The sequence below is a fragment of the Palaemon carinicauda genome, chromosome 41 (genome assembly GCF_036898095.1).
Source record: "Palaemon carinicauda isolate YSFRI2023 chromosome 41, ASM3689809v2, whole genome shotgun sequence".
In the NCBI taxonomy this organism is placed as follows: domain Eukaryota; kingdom Metazoa; phylum Arthropoda; class Malacostraca; order Decapoda; family Palaemonidae; genus Palaemon; species Palaemon carinicauda.
Genome location: NC_090765.1, coordinates 29,417,609 through 29,432,346, shown reverse-complemented (window position 1 = coordinate 29,432,346; position 14,738 = coordinate 29,417,609). Strand labels below are relative to the sequence as shown.

Sequence of the window (14,738 nt, the reverse complement as noted above, 5' to 3'; positions counted from 1 at the left end):
TTCGTTTGAAGAAAGGTAAAATACTTTTCTTTTCCTCAAACCCCATTCAAAACATGGTTATTGAGGACTCTATGTCACCTTACAAATAACATGGAAGAAAGTCAACTATTTTGGGTGCTCGGACCTTGAGAGGGGACTCCGGCCAATCTGTAACAAACGAACGAACGTCCTCAAAATAATCTTCATCACCAGGTGCGAGAAATCGTTCATTGTAAAAAGCAAGCCACGGACCCATGGGATGTGTCAGAAAAATATTGCAACGCAGCTCAGAGGCAACAATGATGATAGAAAGAACAATTGGCAGAATTTACAAAGAAGGAAAAGTAACAGAAGAGAGATAGGCAAAACTAATTTTCCTGGAACAGAAGAACCATCAACCGATCTCTGACAGATTTCGATGATTTTGAGGTGCTACTTTAGCCTACCCACGTGAAACCTGAGGTCTACCACGTGACCTGTCGCTCCCGGTCTCCCCGGAATTTTTTCATTATACAGACATAAACAACAAATTTATGTCTAACCTAACCTAACCTAACCTTTTGCTGGAAGGTGATGAGAAAAAATTCCAATGATCTCTTTGTGTCATTCTTAGGAGATGTACGAAGTGTGTATCGCTAGAATATATGTATGGAAATTTATGATAACATCTTTATTTTTACCTTTCTTCCTCCTCTATTTCAGTCTTTCCTAGGATATGTTTAAATTAATTGTCTATCATTAAAATAAATGTATGGAAATGTGTGATGTCGATGAGGGAAGGATAAAACAGCGGAAGCCGTCATCGTTACTGCTCATGGGAGGTAGACCTCACGCTTAAGTGCTAATGGGAGGTAGATCTCACACTAAAGTGTGGTAGACCTCACGATAACGTAGCACCGATTTTGACTAGCATTTTGCGAAGATGCAGGGGACTTCCTATAATGTTGGACAGGGCCTCCCATGTACATAGAATACCAGCTAACCAAAACTTCCCCACCTAACCTAACCTACAAGCCAGGTCCTTACCTAATGGGGGGGTCTAATGGCTAACAGCCCCCTTCAACTCCCTTGAACTGTCATATTCGTAGTGATAGGGATGCCTTTCAAACAACATGGAAGAAAATTAACGTATTTCGGAGGCTCGGACCTTGAAAGGGGACTCCGGCTAATCTGTGATAAACGTATGAACGTCCTCGTTCTCAAAATAATCTTCATCACCAGGTGCGAGAAAACGTACATTGTCAAAGCAAACCACGGACCGATGGGATGTGTCAGAAAAATATTGCAACGCAGCTCAGAGGCAACAATGATGATGGAGAGAACAATTGGCAGAATTTACAAAGAAGGAAAAGTAACAGAAGAGAGATACGGCAAAGCTAATTTTCCTGGAACAGAACAAGCGGTGCTACTATAGCGTGAGGTCTACCGCCATATGTCGCCTACCCAGGCGGAGGGTGAGGTCTACCACGCGACAAGCTTGGACCTTCCGCAACCTAAATGCCATGGGGTACCAGCATTCTACAGTGAACCACCATCAATATTATGTGGATCCAGCGACAGGAGCACACACAGGCAATTGAGCGATCGTGGTTGGACGCTAAAACAATGATTCTGAAGAGATTAATGCGAGGTGTTGGTCGTCAGCTGTTCCAGTCTCATCTTGATTATTTTTGCTGGAAGGTGATGAGAAAAAATTCCAATGATCTATTTGTGTCTTTCTTAGAAGATGTACAAAGTGTGTACCGCTAGGATAAATGTATGGAAATATATGATAACACGTTTATTTTTACCTTTATTCCTTTTTTTAATGTAATTAGAAATCCAATTATCTATTTAAGTCATTTCTAAGATATGTTTAAATTAAGTGTTTATTGCTTAAACAAATGTATGAAATGTGTTTTATCTATGGGGGACGAATAATTTAGCAGTAGACCGATAACATGTTTATTTTTACCTTTATTCCTTTTTTTTAATGTAATTAGAAATCCAATTATCTATTTAAGTCATTTCTAAGATATGTTTAAATTAAGTGTTTATTGTTTTGTATCGCTAGAATAAATATGGAAATATATGATAACATGTTTATTTTTACCTTTATTAATTTTTTTTTCAATGTAATTAAAATTCCAATTATCATTTTAAGACATTTCTAAAATATGTTTAAATTGAGTGTTTGTTGCTTATACAAATGTATGAAATGTGTTTTATCTATGAGGGACGAATAACTCAGCGGTAGACCTCATGCTATAGTGCTAACGGGAGGTAGACCTCACGCTATAGTGTGGTAGACCTCACACTATAGTAGCACCGAATAAGCATCAACCGAGGTCTGACATATTTCGATGATTTTGAGGTGCTACTTTAGCGTGAGGTCTACCGCCATATATAGCCTACCCACGTGAAACCTGAGGTCTACCGCGTGACCTGTCGCTCCCGCTCTCCCCGGAATTTTTCCATTATACAGACATAAACAACGAATTTATGTCTAACCTAACCTAACCTAACCTTTTGCTGGAAGGTGATGAGAAAAAATTCCAATGATCTCTTTGTGTCATTCTTAGGAGATGTACGGAGTGTGTATCGCTAGAATAAAGGTATGGAAATTTATGATAACATTTTTATTTTTAACTTTCTTCCTCATCTATTTCAGTCTTTCCTAGGATATGTTTAAATTAATTGTTTATCATTAAAATAAATGTAAGGAAATGTGTGATGTCGATGAGGCAGGGATTAAAAAGCGGTAGCCGTCATCGTTAGTGCTCACGGGAGGTAGACCTCACGCTAAAGTGCTAACGGGAGGTAGATCTCACACTTTCTCACGCTAAAGTGCTAACGGGAGGTAGATCTCACACTTTCTCATGCTAAAGTAACACCGATTTTCACTAGCATTTTGCAAAGATGTGGGAGACTTCCTATAATGTTGGACAGGAACTCCCAAGTACATAGAATACCAGCTAACCAAAACTTCCCCACCTAACCTTACCTACAAGCCAGGTCTTTACCTAATGGGGGGCTAACAGCCCCCTTCAACTCCTTTGAACTGTCGTATTCGTAATGATAGGGATGCCTTTCAAACAACATGGATGAAAGTTAATGTATTTTGGGGGCTCAGATCTTGAGAGGGGACTCCGGCCAATCTGTGACAAACTAACGAACGTCCTCGTTCTCAAAATAATCTTCATCACCAGATCCGAGAAATCGTTCATTATCAAAGCAAACCACAGACCCATGGGATGTGTCAGAAAAATATTGCAACGCAGCTCTGAGGCAACAATGATGATGGAGAGAACAATTGGCAGAATTTACAAAGAAGGAAAAGTAACAGAAGAGAGATACGGCAAAGCTAATTTTCCTGGAACAGAACAAGCGTCAACCGAATTCTGACATATTTTGATGATTCTGAAGAGCATTTTGCAAAGATGCGGGAGCCTTCCTATAATGTTGGACAGGACCTCCCATGTACATAGAATACCAGTTAACCAAAACTTCCCTACCTAACCTAACCTACAAGCCAGGTCTTTACCTAATGGGGGCGGGTGCTAACAGGCCCCTTCAACCCATTAAACTGTCATATTCGTAGTGATAAGGATGAAAATAAGGGAGTTACGGAGCACGGACCTCATCATACATACCACACCTTGAAATTTTAAGCAAGGAAATATCAATACTTGACTTGAAGGTGAATTAAAAGAAAATAATAGGTTTAAAGTTTGGATGAACTCTGCACAGAGTTTTTTTGTGATTAGCTTTCGATATGGTAATGTTAATGGGAGATATTGGATTACCTGAAGATCCACCACCCCAGCCTCCATCAGGATGGCGGATCTTCAGGTGAGAAAGTTTGAGTTGGCAAATCTTTGGGTGAGAAAATTTGGGGTGGTGGATCTTCAGGTGAGAAAGTTTGGGGTGGCGGATCTTCAGGTGAGAAAATTTGAGGTGGTGGATCTTCAGGTGAGAAAGTTAGGAGTGGGAGATCTTCAGGTGAGAAAATTTGAGGTGGTAGATCTTCAGATGAGAAAGTTTGGAGTGGCAGATCTTCAGGTGAGAAAATTTGGGGTGGTGGATCTTAAGATTAGAAAGTTTGTGGCGGATGATCTTCAGGTGAAAAAAATTGGGGTGGTGGATCTTCAGGTGAGAAAGTTTGGGGTGGCGGATCTTCAGGTGAGAAAGTTTGGGGTGGCGGATCTTCAAGTGAGAAAAATTTGAGGTGGCGGATCTTCAGGTGAGAAAGTTTGGGATGGCGGATCTTCAGGTGAGAAAATTTGAGGTGGTGGATCTTCAGGTGAGAAAGTTTGGGGTGGCGGATCTTCAAGTGAGAAAATTTGAGGTGGTGGATCTTCAGGTGAGAAAGTTTGGAGTGGCGGATCTTCAGGTGAGAAAATTTGGGGTGGTGGATCTTCAGATGAGAAAGTTTGTGGCGGATGATCTTCAGGTGAAAAAAATTGGGGTGGTGGATCTTCAGGTGAGAAAGTTTGGGGTGGCGGATCTCCAGGTGAGAAAGTTTGGGGTGGCGGATCTTCAGGTGAGAAAATTTTGGGCGGTGGATCTTCAGGTGAGAAAGTTTGGGGTGGCGGATCTTCAGGTGAGAAAATTTCGGGCGGTGGATCTTCAGGTGAGAAAGTTTGGGGTGGCGGATCTTCAGGTGAGAAAGTTTGGGGTGGCAGATCTCCAGGTGAGAAAAGCTGGGGTGGTGGATCTTCAGGTGAGAAAGTTTGGGGTGGCGGATCTCCAGGTGAGAAAAGCTGGGGTGGTGGATCTTCAGGTGAGAAAGTTTGGGGTGGCGGATCTCCAGGTGAGAAAAGCTGGGGTGGTGGATCTTCAGGTGAGAAAGTTTGGGGTGGCAGATCTTCTGGTAAAGGAAAATCTAATCAAGTGGGATAGCTGACTTTGCATTAGTTGGACCAACTGGTCAATACCAAGCAGAATGGCTGATGTGGCAAGTTGGCAACACCTAAGGGGCTTTCTAAATGTCCATCAGTTAGTGTGGACCGAAATTTATTATTAACCAGGTTCATTTTTGAAAAGAGCTGTTCATATACATACATGCTACCAAACAATGCCATCATCTTTCTTGAATGATCGGATAGTTTGGGATACTTTGTGTTTGATAAATGTTGTTTATAGAACAGGTATATGGAGCTATCACCATACTTATTTCTTAATTCATTATTAATCTACAGTTCAATTATTTACATTTGCATATCCTCTGGAATAGTTACTACATGCACATGAAATGGAGAGGCAAACAGTTCAATAGCTAGCGACTGTTTCCTACGGTCATGGAATCTCATTGAAAATTCTTCTTGTAGAGCTGGCAACCTATCACCATATTTCAGACACTGTTCATTCCTTATTACATGGCTGTTTAATATTTGGATGTGGGATTTGTTTTGATTACTGATTTGTTATTCCCACAACCATGATTTGGTCTGAAACCCTTTGATTAGGGAGAACAGGTCATTAAGTAGTTGATCTTTCCCTTTAAGCATAACATTGAGGGTACTGTTATGACCTGTTATATCTTCCAAAAATGCTACCTCACACTTCGATTCATTATCATTCATTTCAGGAATAGAGTTACCTTTCATGTCTGCGAAGCGCACACTTTCATTTGAAAGTTCATATGCTCTTTTCATCATTCCTGCCTTATTTAGCAACCTGGTGACCTGATTTCACAAAAATACTTCACATCAAAGTATTGTGCTTCAGTAACTGCCAGTAGCTACTTCAACTGGAGATGATTCAGATCTTTTGACCTAATGAAATTGACTGCTTACATAAGAACATTGGTTAATGTGGAAAGTTTATTGCCCTTGCACACAAAGCTTCCTGGTGTATAATAAAGTGAAGGACAATAAGGGAAGACGAGTTAATATTTTGAGACTCCAATCTATCTTTCAACAAACCTACTAGACCATTCTTTTTACCTGCCATCGCAGGAGCCCCATCTGTTATAATGCAAACTAAATCCTTGTAATACACTCCAAACCTAGCTGACACAAGTATTATTCCTGATTGGTAAAGGCTACAGCACATACCTACACCCCCACTCTCACTCTCTCTCTCTCTCTCTCTCTCTCTCTCTCTCTCTCTCTCTCTCTCTCTCTCTCTCTCAATGAAACAACATTTTAGGAAAATAAGTAATTAAGGTTTAGTCAATTTTAAGCTTTGCAGTTGGCTCCATGGGTCACACTACGATATTTATTTTTGGAGGGTTGGGCTGTTCAGAGAAATCTTGAGGGCTGCACGTTGCACAGGACTGGTATAGAATAATAAAACTATTAAGTCATAAAATTTAAGTCATTTACTAAACCATACAATAATACCTAAAACATGAACATATATAATGGATATTGTCCAGTGATATGTCCACATGACTTCTCAAAAGTATTTTTTGAAAATCTGTCATGCCACAAGATTTCATGCAAGCAGGAGTTTAACAGGTCCCTCTTGCATTAACTTCATATAGCTCTTATGTCTATTCGAGTAGGATTCAATGGTTTGTGTGTCTACTCCACTGCGCTTGTCTACAAAATTTACCGACTGATTCACCGTTTTTTGTTCATATCCTATACCTTGGATATTAAGATATTCTCCCCACTTGTCTAACCACTTTAGATACAACAGGGAGAAGGGTGGCAGCATCACTTGCCCCGACTATTTCCATGTATGCAACTGCTGGTTTTGGTGCTTCTGTCAACGATGCTAAATATTTAAGTAGGAGTGTGGGGTGTGTGGCCTCTGATAGTTTGGGTTATGAAAGAAGCTCAATTCATTAATTTCTTTAATAATCCCCAACATTAATGGATTTGCTTGGAAGTATGAAGCCTATATTTTCCTAAAATAAAAAAGCAGTCATCAATAGCTATAATTGACGTCTTGCATTCATTTCTTCAATATGTTCACTCCAGAGGTATATGATATGAACCCACTTTTGCAGTGACAGACAAGAATGGGAAAAAAAATTATCCAGTCCTTATACTTGTTGTCTCTTTATGCTTTGTACACCAAATAAAAGTGTTTGTCTGCATGAAGTATGGAAAACTGGCAGGTCCACCTTGGCTTCGTTACCATTTAAAGTATCAATCTCAGCTCATCTCCCATACAGAGAGAATTATTCTTCCCGCTCAGGATCCAGCTATTCCAGCACAGAAGACACCGTTCTCGCGGCGCAAGGGATACCACAGGTCCCCTGCCAGCCTGCTGGCTGTATTTTTCGGGGGTCACTGAACAAAATCTGCCGAAATTTTTTACTGTAACTCCAGAATCCTCTGGTCTTTGACCAGATTTTCAGGAATAAAATGTCTTTGTACGATCCACGGCTCAAAGACTTTGCAAAACAACAGTACCCAGAAGGATTTGCCCATTGCAGGAAAATATACTTTGAATCCACTGCAAACTGCAGAAGCGATAGATGCTCACTCTACTGTAAACACTGAGAAGAACTTCTCAGTCATGTGGGTTTTAATAAGCCACTATTGACCCCAACACCACCAAGGAATGTAGATGCTCGGAATGCCACTCACTCACCATAGCATGCATCCCCTTTTTTAAGGAAAGGAAGGACCGACCGAGAAATCAGGACATCCCACCTCTAAAATCCTGAAGGACCTTACATGAGAATCCTCAAGATACGATGCCAGGTTAAAAGGGGTCTTGACAATTACTGCAAACTACAACCCAGTTAAACTGAAGCACACCGAAATGGCTGTGATTGTCCACTGTGTCTTAATGAGATCTGGCTAGCCAACCAACCTCCAGAGGCAACGCCTACAATCAATTTTACCCACATTTCTGCACCTGCTGCCACTCCACTGACCTCAACTCCAGAACCCATGGCCAACACATCAGCCATGGAAACTCAATTCCTCTACAGAATCTTCAATAGCTGTGCAGGCAGCATCGCACTTAGATGATTGCAACTGCGTCCAATGCTTGTCTCAGCTGCTACAGGAATCCCTGCAAACTCTCAAAAACCACAAAGCTCCAAAACCAAATCACACTGCTGCTGTTCAGCTGGCCGCAGATCTTCTGCCAGCAGTCACTGACCCAAAGCAGCTTCCAAAGTTTAAATTGGCAGCTGTGGAGGGAGCACCCTCATATGCAGCAGTGGCTGCCAAAGCAACTGCTAATCCTGGTATCAAGTTAACAACCAGAACCAACCTCAAGGGGGACTTAATAATCTCCCCAAAGGACCAGAACAGTGCCAGCCTTCTTCAGCGGGAATCCTCCCTGGTCTTTCTGAACCCAGAAAAGAAATTAAGGAAGGCAGTCGTCTACAACTACCCAACAAAAATGCCACTGCCCTTTATTACCAACTGCAGCAATGTCTCCAAAGCTGAAAGGAGACTGGACCACCCCAAGCAACCCACCAAGGAAGTGAGTCACCTTCTTTGGCCCAATTCCCAAATCACTGAACCTTGGTTTGTGGGGAGAATTCCCCATAAAAGACTTCAAAAGCGATCCATTGCGTTGCTTCAACTGTCAACGTTTTGGACATCATAAGGAGGACTGCAGGGGAACCTACGGTCTGTGGTGTCTGCAGCGGCCATCACCCAACTCAAACTTGCATAGATGAGCACCAAGGAGGGTTGGAGACCCATGCCAAGTGCCCAACTGTGCTTGACTTCATCATGCCTGGAACAGGAGGTGTCCAGAGTTCCTGAAAATACTTCCAGCTCGACAGACCGATCCACCTACCTCTAAAGCAACAGCACCGCTACAACTACCAAAGCTCCAACGGCCTCCATGTTCCAGACCTCCCCCTAGTCCTCCCGTAGTCACTGATCCAGTTGCTCCTACCACAACCACTGCCCAAACTCCTACCACTGCTCCTATCCCAGTTACCGACCCTGCTCCCACCCCTGGTCAGATTCCTCCCCCTTCCCCTTCAATCTCCTCCATCATTTCCCTAGCAGAGTCCTTACCAGTTGAAATGCTGATCCCCTTGATATTGCAGCTAGTACTAAAAGTCTGTACCCTTGCCAAGACTCCCTACAATACAGTTCAATCCCTCCTCTCTGCCCTTGCAACTCCCCCCATTGAGCAGGGATAAGCAACTATGCTTCAAACTGCTCCTTTTCTCTACTACTAAAGTTTCCTCCATCCTCTCTCAGTCTCTTCTACTCACTGGGACTTGTTACTGTCGCTACTTTTACTTATTACTAAAAATTTTCACTACGGTTCCATTATGGACCTGGATTCCTGGTCCACCTGGCGGTTATGCTCTTGGTGCTCAGCGGCCGCACCTCACTACTTGCTGTTATGCTCAAGGAGCTGAGCGACTGGAAGACCGGGCAGGTGAGCTTATGGTGTTGGAGCTTGCTGTTTGAGCGAACTGATAACCAGTTATTGAGTGGAACAGCTCTGCGAAGAGCTACTAATTAGAGAGAATAAGAATCTCGAGAGCCGAGACCTTGTAATTGCGGAACTGACTCTAAGGTCGGGACTGCACCTGTTTGGGGCTATGACTTCGAGTCTAAGAGCCTGAGTTCGGGCTTAATGCCCGGGCAATCTAGATCAACCAACCATTTGAAGTAATGATTGTATTACCCGAAGATCCACCAACCTAAACTGCATCATCTGTCGTTTATTTAATCTTTTTTGTCATGTACACACTACAATAATACTAGTCAAGGACCATCTGAAGGTCAGCCACCCCAAACTGTCTCACCTGTAGTTTATTTCCTATTGTTTGTCATATACACACTAAACAATTAAACTTATAGTCAAGGACCATCTGAAGACCTGCCAACCCAAACTGTCTCACCTGTAGTTTATTTAATTTTGATTGTCAAATACACGCTAATGTTATACTAGTCAAGGACATCCTGAATATCCACCATACCAAACTGTCTCGCCTGTAGTTTATTTAAGAAGGATTGTCAAATACACACCACCATTATACTAGTCAACGACTATCTGAGGGAGACTCCAATACAAACTGTCTCACCTGTAGTTTACTTCATATTGTTTGGAAAATACATATATACCATTATACTAGTCGAGAACCATCTGAAGATCCGTCACTTTCACCTGTAGTTTAGAGAGAGAGAGAGAGAGAGAGAGAGAGAGAGAGAGAGAGAGAGAGAGAGAGAGAGAGAGACCTTGAAATTTACTTTACACATAGATATATTCACAGAAAAGCAAGTAAATCAAAAGTGCAGAAGTCTAGTGGCCTGGGATAATCCCGAGAAAGCTGTAAAATGAGATTTAGTATATTGCTCCCAGGAGACATTTGGATGCACGGATTATAAAAGCTAAATGGAAATGGAAGTCCTTTTAAAGACTCCAGAGAAGTATATATGACAATGTGGGGGACAAAGCCTAAATCAACATTTAGGAGGCAACAGGGTATATGCAAGAAAACTCTATGTTCACAACCAGTTAAACCTGCTTCATATCTAACATCAGTATCTGACTTAGAGCCATAAGTATAAATAACAACTTTACTATATTGGTGATAACATGTTACAATTAAGTTATACCTGACACCTATTTTTGACATGCAATATCACAGTATCTATCAGTCTCCAGGGATCTGCATACAATATCTAATAATAGAAATGAAGATTTTTAGAGGGATAGCGCGAACGCAGTCCCTCGCTACCAAAAATTTCGCACCCGAGTTGACCACATTTGGGTCAATCGCAAGGGTCAGCACCACCGGAGTGCAATGGTGAGCCTCGCCTTGGGGGAACCACCTTCGTGATCATGGTGTCCCCTGTGCCAGGTAAGTATGCTCTTTCCACCATCATCTGAACACAACACTCCACCGACTGAACAGAGTCTACCAAACAATCTACAATGATGCTTTAATTAATTAATTCAGAAATTTAAACCAAGGAAAACAAGAGAAATGTATTTCATCAACGATTGGTTAATTACAATACTTTGAAATACCTTAAAAAATCTTTCACTCAACAATAATGTTTAAAAAATATCAAAATACATAGAGACTGGACAGGGAGAGCAAGAAAATTTCGTTTTCCGTTTTGAAATCAATATACTGCAATCTTAAATATCAAGCCACAAATGCCTCTTCTAATTGAGTTATCATTAAATTGAGAATGCCTTACATCCCGAGGGAATTTTAAATGATAAGTTCATCCGCTGTGGTCAGAAGTGGAACATATGCATAAACTTGCACATTTTTTTTAGCAACCCTGGTGTCATTGTTGCGATCAGGAAAATGAGGTAGTAAATTCACCCATAAAACTTGTTCATAATGGGATGCCTCTACCTTTCAGGTGAAAATTGCTCTTAATATGTGTGGATTCGGGGAAAACATGAAAATACTTCATATCTCTATAAACAAAATGCTCCAAAACATAGAAGGAAAGATTTCGTTAGCAGTATTTTTCAAAAAGTGATAACTGACAACACAATAAGACCTGGAGTGTTGGTTAATTACGCTGTCACACACGTAGCTTCATCTTGAGCAAGTTTCGTTATAGCACAGTCTATTTCCTAAGTTGCAGCTCGTCAAAACCTTCAGCAATACAAAAGACGAATTACAATTACCGATCTGACCAAATCAGGAACTGCTTTTGGGAAATAAGTAATTCTACCTTCTAAATGTTCTGTCTGCTGTTTCCTGACATCCATTAGCATTGAAGGTAGTTTAGTCTGAAATTTCCTTTACCTTAAAAGGTCAGAGATATGCAGAAGAGTGAAAATACAATTTACATGGTTTCAAAGGAGATGCAAGTAACTACGGTAATTACTTTAATGTGAACAGGATTTGGTGGCAGCTTAATTCTTAATCTATATTTTAACACTTCCAGGTCCTATATTACCATAAAATAACGTTTTCCTCAATATATTTGTTTTGATTTAATTATATTGGATAATGTCTTTCAACAGTTATGCCCTTTTTATCCTCACTTCCGATCACCTAAGTTTCAGCAGTTACTGTCTCCTGGTCTAGAAAACTTGAAGCATTCAGTATCGCTTCTCGGCCTTTTGGCTAAGATCAAAGTGTAGTATCTGTTCTTATCAGCTTAATATCTGATACGATCCCCATGTGGGATCTACGATATTAAACTGATTTTTGGGTCTTGGCGAAGTGCTAGGGGCTTGCTCCACCTTTGCTGCGGATCGGCCCGGTATTGCAGTACCTCCGGGATCGGTCCACTCCCCCAGGGGAGAAAAAAAATAATCATAGTAAAATAAATAAATATTCATAGTCTCCTATGCCTATTGACTCAAAGGGACTCTGTTAGCTTTCGCCAGTCATTTCTATCTTGAGATCCCTACCTTGACGCAAAGGGCCTTGGTTAGTTTTCGCCAGTCATATCTATCTTGAGTTTACAATTCAATATTTCTCCATTCATCCTCTACTTCACGCTTCATAGTCTTCAACCAAAGCGTTCATCCGCCAGATCCATTTGAAAAGCATATAGGAGAGGCCTAGTCAAGGCTGACTTCCACGTATTTATTGTACTGGCCGCCAGACCTTGGCTATGAAGGTGGACAAAGAAGGACAGACAGAAGTTCATTGAAATTTCTTTCGGTCCTTTTGCTTTCACAAACGCAACCCACTTTTTCCAGGAAGACTCTTATTGTCTTCTAGTTGACTTAGCCTTGTATTCTTCTAAGAATTCTATATTGCCTTTTGAGATCCCAAATCTTTTTCTAACTGCTAGAGTAAAAAAATCATGAAATGAAGGGTTTGGGTTCTCTGTGATAAAACGAAGGCAATTCATTTCTGAACCTTCGGAAATAAACCTAGGATCAGAGCTAGGACCAGCCTCATCTTAAAGTTCTTCACATCATATATCAGCCCCACTAGAGGATCATCGTATGGGGCTACATATCGAGGTAGTTTCTTGAAGACGCTCGTGACGAAGAGGTCGGCAGGGAATACCACCAAGCGAAATCACTACAAAATAAGGAATGTACGCCATCGTGGGAATAGTGCTGTTATCATACTCAATAGTAGTACGAGAACGGGGTAGCCTTGATTTGGCTCCCTTTTATTTTGCCACACCTCCTCAAAGCGTAAACGCTATTAGGGGTGCAGGTTGCTATGTGTCGTGTCAAGAATACGTCCTCCGATATTATGCGATATCCTTGAGAGAAAATTTAAGGATATTCGCGCCAGGAGTTAGAATTCTGGATACCTAAAGGTAAAATTCTCTGGGAATATCACTGTAGTACATATATTCCCTAGGAAGCTACTTTAAGGAACTTCCATCAGGACGACATGGCTATCTCACCCAAAAATAGATTTTTCGCTTCGCTCAAAATCCGTTTTCTTCTTACAATTACACAGACCATAAGCGATTATTGATAATAATAAGAGTTATAGTAAATAAGGTATAATTAAAAAATCATTTTTTCCTACTAATCCTAATTGAGTTATTTTTTCATATTTGCACCTCACCTCAAATATCTATAAGGAAAGACTACTCTGGCATATTCTACTGGAATAAAAGGCATTCATGTTTTGAGGGTATGACATTTTGTCAAAAAGAGCCCTATCAGCAGAAAAGTTCCAGGCAATCTACGACACGACCGATATGCATGTGGCCTATGATTGATTGATTGATTGAAAGTTTTCTGGCATCCTGACATATAAGGTCATTGACGCAGATAGTATTTATTATTATGAAAAATAAGAGAATTCAATTAAAACCATAAAAGTTAAGTCATTATAATAATTAAATAGTTTTCAAAAGGCCTGCTTCTGAAATAAATCTAAAAATTCCGCTAGCATAGTAGGCCATATCATGTCCAAGAATCTTGGCAAGGATGAACCTGCCATCCTCACCTCGAGCCTCAAACAGATATCTATTTCTTAAGTTAGTAAAATTAGGGCATTCAGTCAACAAATGCATCACTGTTGAAGGTACTAAACAGTCCTCGCAATACGGTTGGTGTTGGCCCTTCAGCAGAAACTCGTGTGTAACCAATACGGAGACAACAAAGAGTTGTCTCCCATTTTCGGGGTATAATGTTATACCTCCAAGGTGATATGATATGTGTTACTTCCCTCATTTTATTACTATCTAGACTATCCAAGTGGTGTTGCCATTTATTACAAACCAATTTCTTGATGTAAGGTAGGAAATCATTACAGGGAATGGGATACCACCTTAGTAGCAACTCGGATGTCGCATTCTTTGCCAGTAAATCTGCCTTTTCATTTCCAGACACACCTACATGTGCTGGAACCCAACAAAATCGAGCTGTTAAACCTCTCCGTCCAATAATAAAAAGCCATTCTAAAATCTTTAAAACTACAGGGTTATTAAAATTAAAAATTTCTAAAGCTTGAAGTACACTCCTTGCATCACTAAAAATTGTAAAATTACCCTCCTTTTCCAACGCTATTTTCTCAATAGCGGTTAGTATGCCATACAGTTCGGCAGTAAATATGGAAGATGTTAGAGGAAGTGCACCTCTACAATTAAAATCATTACTCTGTACTCCAAATCCAACGCCAGCATCAGATTTGGAGCCATATGAGAAACATATAAGGTCTGTGTCTTCTTCAATTTGACAAAAAATAGGCTTATTGAGAAAGTCTTTCAAGATTTTCGGTGATCAATCTATTCTGAAGAAGTGTTTTAATTCTTTCATTCTACCTTGTTTTGAGTATTGTTCTCCTGTCTGGTCTTCAGCTGCTGATTCTCATCTTAATTTGTTGGAAAGAAACTTACGGTCTATTAAATTTCTTATTCCTGATCTAGATATTAATCTCTGGCACCGGCGTTCAATTAGTTCATTATGCATGTTGCATAATATTTTTCACA

The 14,738-nt window shown here is 40.7% G+C and overlaps 1 protein-coding gene and 2 non-coding genes across 8 annotated transcripts in view; 1 reads left to right on the top strand and 2 right to left on the bottom strand.

The window, feature by feature from the left end:
* Window positions 1–14,738, bottom strand: part of LOC137632488 (F-box/WD repeat-containing protein 2-like) — a 477,230-nt gene that overhangs the window by 268,627 nt on the left and 193,865 nt on the right. The gene's annotated exons all lie outside the window — the stretch shown is intronic.
* Window positions 10,557–10,719, bottom strand: LOC137632701 (U1 spliceosomal RNA). Its single transcript, XR_011042090.1, has one exon. It is a non-coding gene; the product is annotated as a U1 spliceosomal RNA (small nuclear RNA).
* LOC137632717 (U2 spliceosomal RNA) lies at window positions 11,928–12,120 on the top strand. Its single transcript, XR_011042105.1, has one exon. It is a non-coding gene; the product is annotated as a U2 spliceosomal RNA (small nuclear RNA).